We start from the raw sequence: 8,902 nt of genomic DNA, 5'->3' as shown, positions 1-8,902 counted from the left end.
GCTACGTCGCGGAAGCTCGACGTTGCTGCACACCCTGTACATTTCAGGGAAATGCCACAGCTGATCATCTGTAGAGGCGATCGTGATCGGCCCAAACAACCGCCTCTACGTCCGCGATCACCATTCCAGCCGCCGTTTCCTGGTGGGCTCCGGTGCGATCGTTAGCATCCTCCATCCGACCAGCCGTGACACTCGTACTGGTAAGTTGAGTTGTTAACGGGTGCGCCATCTGAACGTACGGTATGCGGATCCTTGCACTCACCTTCGACTCCCTCCCGTACAAGTGGACGTTTATCGTGGCGGATGTGGCTCAGCTGCTCTTGGGAACCGATTTCCTCCGCGCTTTCTCCCTCGTCGTCAATTTACGGGGCAGTTGCATGACTCCGTGGTGTGCCGTCAGTTCCACTGCGCTGCGGACCCCACCCCCATGACCCCGTCCTGCAGCTCAATACCGTTGCTGAGGTCGATGGTCCATACGCCGCCCTGCCTCACATTCAGGACTTCTCCGCACACCTCGAGGGTGCTGCATTCTTCACTAAGGTTGACCTCTTCCGGGGTTATAACCAAATCCCCGTCCACCCTGATGACGTTCCTTAAACCGACACGACCACCCCGTTTGGCCTGTTCGAATGGCTTCAGATGCCTTTCGGCTTAAAGAATGCCGTGCAGGCATTCCAGCAGCTGATGGACCAGGTCAGACAGGATCTGCCTTTTGTATTCATTTATTTGGATGACATTCAAGTCGCCAGCGCTTCGCAGGCAGAGCACGTCACCCACCTCCGGGTTTTGTTCCAGCGCCTCCGTGAACACAGCCTTGTCATTAACCCCACAAGCATTATCCCCACTCCCCCCGAAGGTCGAGGCCGTCCAACAGTTTCCCCGGCCGCTCACCATGAAGGGGCGACAGGTGTTCGTCGACACGGTGAATTTTTATCACCATTTTGTGCCAGCGGCTGCTGCCATCATGTGTCCCCTGTTCCGGTGCCTGGCAGGTAGGCCACAGGACCTCATGTGGTCCGCAGAGACGGACGCGGCTTTTGAGGGTGCCATGGCGGCCTTGGCCAACACTACCACGCTGGTGCACCCGCGTGCTTCCGTCACTACTCCGTTCACCGTCGACACCTCGGATGCTGCTGTTGGTGCAGTTTTCGAGCAGCTCCTTGACAGCCGCTGGCAGCCATTGGCTTTTTTCAGCCTGCAGCTGCGGGCTCCAGAATAAAACTACAGCGCTTTTGACCGCGAGCTTCTGGCGCTGTACCTGGCCATCAGGCATTTCAGGTATTTCCTCGAGGGCCGTGTGTTCACCGCGTTCACGGACCACAAGCCCCTTACTTTCGCCCCCGGTAAGATCGCTGATCCATGGTCTGCCCGGCAACAGCGGCACCTTGCCTACGTCTCGGAATTCATGACCGATATCCGACACATAGCCGTGAAGCTTAACATCATTGCTGACACCTTGTCCTGCCCCACCATTCCCTCCGTTTTGGCCCTCAAACACAGCGTTGACTACTGCAAGCTGGCAGCAGCGCAGCGGGCAGATACCAGTATGGCTGCCTACTGCACCACAGGCACTGGCCTTTGACTAGCCGAAGTGCCTTGCGGTACTCTTGTCCTGTGCGACATTTCCACAGGTCGTAACAGCCCTGTTAGTTGGAGACAGCAGGTTTACAACGCTGTCCATGGCCCGGCCCACCCGTCCATACCCGCGACGTCCGCCCTGTTGGCAGCCAAGTTCATCAGGCACAGGCTCCGTCAGCAAGTAGCTGACTGGGCCCGCGCCTGTACCCCGCATCAGACTTCCAAGGTCCAGTGGCACGTGCAGCCCCCGGTGCAGGATTTTGCGGTCCCCAAGGGTAGATTCCTGCACGTGCATGGGGAACTTGTATGCCCCTTGCCACAGTCCTGCAGTTTCATGCGTTGGATGGAGACAATCCCATTTTCGGATACCTCCGTCGAGGCCTGCGCTCAGGCTATGGTGGCCCACTGGGTCATCAGGTTCGGGGTGCCTTTCATCACATTGTGGTTAGATCGTTTTGTTGGCTGTTGTTAAGGTACTATTGTTTTCACCACTTCGTTAATGAAGCTCATTTTGAAACCAACCCTCGTCTCAACCCGCCAAAGGTTCAAGCATCTAAGATACACCAACATTAGACCCATTAGGGTGCAATAGATGACAATATTTCATGTCATACCTTCAATAATTTCATGTAATATTGTAAATATTGTTATTTTTTATTGCTTTTTGATATTATTTTATTGATGGGATTTGTTTGGATTTTAATGAATTTAGTTCATCTCACCCGAATATGTTCGGACTGAAGTACAAAAATAAAATATCAATAGTAAAAATTATCTACAATTATCTTAAACTGTTTTTTAATAGCACAAAATAGTACAAACCTAGGACAGGTTTAGAGGCACATGGGCCAAAAGCAGACAGGTGAAACTAGTATTGGTGTGAGCAAGTTGGAACGATGGACCTGTTTCCACACTATGACCAGTCCAATTAGTGCTGAGTCATCAATTCTCATTGAGGAATTGCGAGCTCAGAGTATGTTGTTGCCTGGGCAAGTTGCTCCTCCTTTCTAGTCATCTGTAGATAGTCAGACTGTAAGACTCCCATGGAGAACCGAAACAATATTGGTTGTGATCTTTGATTAAAATTGTTTGGGAAATAAAAGGACTTTTATTCACAGCTTGAAATCACAGCCTGCTTTGTCAAGTTGTTTAATAAGATTCTGTAATTTATCAGCATGTGAGAAAAAAAAAATCATTAATTTTTAATCAATGTTGATCAATCGAAAGTTAAATCTTTGTCTTCCTAAAGAACCTACCAACACTATCTAAACTGGTTTGACTGATGGCAGGATAAAGTACGTCTGGTAAAAACAAGAGGAGAAGGGGGGAGAAGGAGTGGAGACAACTTTTAAGAAGCCAGACAACTTTGAATATGCCAGAGATACACGGCTGTTAAGTTCGACGGATATTTAATATTACCGGTCGGTTATCCTTGGTTCTGAAAATTACTGCTTAGTTTTTTTTCCCCCAATGAGCCAATGAAAATGACCGGTCAGCAAAGGCGATTAATTAAAACTTCCTACGACTACCTCGACTACCTACAACTACATGGCGACCACACTACAACATGATCCGAAACTTCATCACTGCATAGCCAAGACTCATCCTTCATAACACAAACATACAACAATATTTCATGCACACAGAGTTCATGACCGGTAAGGCTTTCAGAGAGCTAAATATAATAGATATATTGATAAAATGGAAGCCTATTCTATTCTAAACTGAAAGAGGTTTTATTTGGAACAGACATGCCTATGAGTTCCATTACATTACCCCGACACCTGTTGAAAAAATGTATGAAAATGCTTATCTTGTTAAATTGGGAAAAAACTAAGTGTAGCATATCTAAGCTAGACCTATTTGGCCCATATTCCTCTAAACCTATCCTATCTTTGTACTTGTCCGAGTGTCTTATAAATGCTGTGACCGTACCTGCCTCAGCTATCTCCTCTGCCAACTTGTTTCATGTACCCTGGGAGTGAAAAGATTGCCCCTCAGGTTGTTGCCCCTTGCCCTTTTCACCTTACACACCTCTGGTCCTTGCTTCCCCTACCTTGGGCAGAAGACTGTTCATTCACCCTATCTATTTTACACACCACTATATGGAGGTCAGGTAGTCAGTAAGCGGTTGACTTTGGTCAGTAAACTGCTTTCTAAGCCATAGATTTTCACAAATAGGATGGTGGGTATATAGAACAAGCTGCCTTCACAAAGAGGTTGGTGGGTATGTGGAATGAGTTGCCAGAGGCAATAGTTGAGATATGTACTATAACAACATTAAAAAAAACAATTTGGACAGGTACTTGAATAAGAAAGGTTTAGAGGAATGTGGGCCACATGCGGACGGGTGGGACCAGTGTAGATGGTCTTGGTCAGCATGGGCAAATTGGGCCAAAGGGCCTGTTTCAATGCTGTATGACTATGACTGGAAAATAAATTGAGGTATCTAAACACTAGTGGTTGAGTTTTTAGATATACAGAGGTGGTAAGCTTCTTATCTGCCTAATGGGCCTGTCTCACCAGCAATTTTTTAGGCGACTACACGCGACTTGGTTGTCACCACATGGTCACCGGGGTGTCGTCTGTATGGTCATGGGTAGCCTCCTCAGTTGTGCAAGGAGTCGTAGCATCTTTATGGTTTTTCGGCAACAGTGGGTTTGGCGCATATGAGCATATCTTGAATTCTCCTGACGTATGGTAGGTTGTCGACGGTGTTGTATGTTCCCGCCAATGAATTTCATTGGCGCATTGAAAAACCCAAGTCCACAGCTCGACGTTGTCAGGCGAAGAAAGTACGTGGACATTGCGCATTTTGTTTCGGGGACATCGGACAGTTCAACATGGCTCTAAGAAGAAGGAAAGGGCAGCGCCAAGTCAAGGCCCAAACCCCATCACCACGCATCAGGCAGGTTGAGCTGACCCATGAGGAGAACAATAGACAATAGGTGCAGGATTAGGCCATTCGCCCTTCGAGCCAGCACCGAAGAGAAAGGGGAATTGCATCCTTTCAGTCTGCATTGCATTTTTAGACATGCATCAGAAATGAATGTATTCTAAACCATTGACCCAAAATATAACTTTTAAAAATAAACCAAGCATCATAATTAAAAGTAACCATCATTGCTGAAAGTTTTATTGCTTGCATAAAGTAAGGGCACCACATTGGCATCAATTTCAAGCATAAAACAAATTAATGCCAGAGTCAATATAATTGATGTGAAGCAAAACCTCAGAATGCATTTAGAAATGGCAAGTAACAAAAAGTTATGTGTAGGAAGGAACTGCAGATGCTGGTTATAAACCAAAGACAGATACACAATGCTGGAGTAATGCCCCTGTCCCACTTAGGAAACCTGAACGGAAATCTCTGGAGACTTTGCGCCCCACCCAAGGTTTCCGTGTGGTTCCAGGAGGTTGCAGGTGGTTGCCGGAGGTTGCAGTTAGTGGAAGCAGGTAGGAAGACTGACAAAAACCTCCGGGAACCGCACGGGAACCTTGGGTGGGGTGCAAAGTCTCCAGAGGTTTCCGTTCAGGTTTCCTAGGTGGGACAGGGGCATTACACAGCAGGACATGCAGCATCTCTGGAGAGAAGGAATGGGTGACATTTCAGTTATGGTCAGTTCCAACACGATATCAGTTTTGCATTTATTCATAAATATTACCCAATTATGCCACAGCATTGGATGATATTTTTATTTCCTGAATAAAAGTATGTTAACAAGAAGGAGAACTGGTAGAGTCGTACCAGTCAAACACAGAGTTCTATGACAAGAACAACGTAAATTATCAAATGAAGGACAGGAAGAACTCACTACTGGAAACCAAGGCCAAGGAGTCCCCTGACTGCATCTGTAAGTACCTACTTTGTTTGTCTTCATTTCAAGTCCAGAATTTTGCAACTTCATGTACTGCTCCTGTTGTCTCCTGATCCAAAATCAATGTAATGAAAATAAAATTTATTTTTGGGGTTAGGCCATATGTGGTAACGTACAGTCGGTTAAAACTTGCACGTTTCAAGCAGTAGCTCTTCCATTCTTTTGCAGACAGGCAATCTACACTGGTCTTTATTTTATTTTTTTCATATGCCCAACTCTGCCAGTGGTTCAAAAGCCAGAGAACGAAATATGGTAAGCTGTCTAATAGTGGGACCAAGTCAGGGTCTGGTACCAAACACGTAACCAAAAGGCAGCAGTGGATCATCGACAAATTGGGGCTTCATCAATTCACATATAGTACGAGTGGAGAGTAGACAGACCACCAAGAAGGTAATTATTATAAAATAGTTATTGTGAAACTCATAATTTGATTGTTATCTAGCATGCCACGCCCTGATGGTCTTGAAAGTTTGTAAAACATATTCATTTTTTTCCAGTTTGACAAGAAGAAGCCACTGACCAGTAGGTGCTGTGAAGATTAGTTTGATCCACGTGAGGGACCTCTTGATCCACCCCCTCCACCAGTCAGCAGCATAGCAAGAGGAGCATGACGATTGCCAGCTTCACTGCAGGCTCCAACCCACATGCAAGTGAGGTGGATGAGAGAGAGGCAAGTCGGCATGAGCTAATCAAGGTGGTAAGTACTTTTGGGGACATTTTTGGAAGATTTCTCCATCCAGTCATCCATCCATCTCTTTTTTATTCCAAATTTACTTACCTTAATAATAGTTATTTATGTTGCAGCTCATGCAACAGGCAACAGAGACCAGGGTACACAAAAAAGCTGGAGAAACTCAGCGGGTGCAGCAGCATCTACGGAGCGAAGGAGGGTTTCGGGGTGAAACCCTTTTCAGTCTGAAGAAGGGTTTCGGCCTGAAACCTTGCCTATTTCCTTCGCTCCATAGATGCTGCAGCATCCGCTGAGTTTCTCCAGCTTTTTTGTGTACCTTCGATTTTCCAGCATGTGCAGTTCCTTCTTAAACAGAGACCAGGGTGTAGTTACATGTGGTCCAACTACATCATGGCTGCCATGACGATGGTCCATAACTTCTCCCAGTCGGAGAACATTTTTATGGAATTTTGGGAACATTTGACTTTAATATTTTACCTTTAAATTAACGTTTTTGTATGAAATATTCACAATTAATTCATGGGTGTTGCAGACTCTTCAGCTGATGGGACACATAGGACTGTAACAGATGGGACAGCCTCAGATGGGACTGATGGGACCACCAGGCATACCAGGTATCTAATTTCATAATACTTTTTGTGAAATGGACTTGAAATTCTTTGTCACACACAGCTTGTGAAAAGCTTTAATTCATTTGACTTCCACTTAATATTGATATATTTCTGCGTTGCAGCCACACACTGATGGGAGCACCACAGATGCCTCCACCAGTGCGGTCATGCTCACAGATGGCCACCTTACCCATAGTAAGGTCACCCTGTTCCACAGCACAACAGGTAGCCACTACTTCCACATACACTGGCTGGCAGCCTGCAAGATCTAATGGCTGCTCTGCACTCTCAGCTGCATTCAGACTACCCCAGCCTTGACACACCCAGACCAGTGCCAGTGACAACAGGGGGTACCCCACAACAGAGATGCAGGACACGTGGGCACTTGAGTTGGATTAATGGACACAGATCACACATCAGTGTAATGCGTCCATAAATAATGTTGGCCTGTATGTTTTTTGTACTTGTATTATTAGCAATGTAACACAATATTGAGATTTTAAAAATCAAGTCTGCAATTTATCCCATCAGATAAAGCATAACAATAAGTTTAATTTGACACCAAATTCACTTTCATATCTCAAGTATTAAAAAAGTTATGGCCATTTTCATGGGGTATTAGCATCTTGTTCCCTATTGATTTTCAATGGACATTACAAAAAAGCTGTGATCTTGGATAGTCAAAAGCCCATTTCTTAAGGAAAGATTAACATTTTTAAATAGCCTAAGTGTCCAAAGATTATTCACAAATAATGCACAATATAACATGATTTTTATATCTAAGTTACATTAATTTATAGGCCAAATGGAAGGAATTTAGTGTTCAATTGCTGTCAATAAATGCCCATTTAAATCGGCTTTCTAGTGGGTTCATGTGAATGCGCTGTTTAGAACTTCATCTTCGCGCTGGATTAGTTGCCGTTGGGATATAAAAAGCCCCAAAAAACTACTTTGCTTAGATGCTTCAATATACAGGGTTATATATATGCCCCATTTAATGTAAAATTAAGGTACATACCATTTTGACCCGCTGCGAGAATTGATGTCATTTTAAAACTATTATTTCTAGATTATCGAGGCCTCATGACATAATACTTTTCGGGTCTTGCAGCGATTTTTCGTTAATGATTTACTAGGCTGAACATCTGCGATTTTAAAAATTTTTAAACCCGCCCCCAATAAAACACAAACAGCGCCAAAGTCGCGGACATGGCTGTGGGCAGATTCCCAATGACGATTCAGGTAGGTTTTGTAACATACCTATATAATATCTTTATTTTTGTATGCACAGTTGTATGTTGTTATAATCTAATAATAAATTAAACTTTCTTTATTGTTAAAGTTATGATTTCCCAGATTTATTATAGGTAATTTCAATTTTAATGTGGTTATATTGTATGTTCTTATCAACCTTTTTTTGTTGTTAAAACCTTTGTTTGCTTCAATATCAATAAAGTAAATGCGTGACATTTTGACGGCAAATTGATGTATGAACATTTATTTCAGATTAGTGTCTCATGACATTACTTTCAAATATTTAAATCTTTTTTTTTAATCAATAAAACAAACAAACACAAGCGTTACACTGCACTGAAAAACAAACTCTATATTCTCATCAATAAAACAAATACAAATACAAGCATTGTACTGCATTGAAAATTATAGGAAAACTGTGATTCCACTGTTTTAGAGGCCAAAATGATGTCACTTATCTTCCCTCGTCTTCAGGTTCACCGTCAGGGTCGTAGCTTGTCGAGGGTGGACGTAGGTTGACCGGCTGTCATATGTTGTCGTCTGTGTTATGGTAGGTTGTGGTAGGCATCATGAAGGTTGTTGTAGGTGTGGTCGTAGGTTGATGTCCTAGTCGCGAAGATTGTGGTCGCCGGTTGAGTCTGTAGCTTGCCACAGCTTGACGTCAATTAGGAGGTAGGTTGTTGTAGCTTGTCGTAGACATTGTCATGGAGGGTCCAGTCGCAGGCTTTTCGGCGATCTGCTACGACTATGACAGTCGCCGGCAGTCACCTAAAAAATCATCTAAGTAGGACAGGCCCATTACTCTAAATGCATCCAATCTGTCTTTTGTATGTACACCTCAGCATAAAATCTATCCTAAGCACAAAATCAAAAATATTCACAGAAGGAAA

This window comes from Leucoraja erinacea, chromosome 4 (assembly GCF_028641065.1).
Source record: "Leucoraja erinacea ecotype New England chromosome 4, Leri_hhj_1, whole genome shotgun sequence".
In the NCBI taxonomy this organism is placed as follows: Eukaryota; Metazoa; Chordata; class Chondrichthyes; order Rajiformes; family Rajidae; genus Leucoraja; species Leucoraja erinaceus.
Note: the sequence above shows the minus strand (reverse complement) of the source record.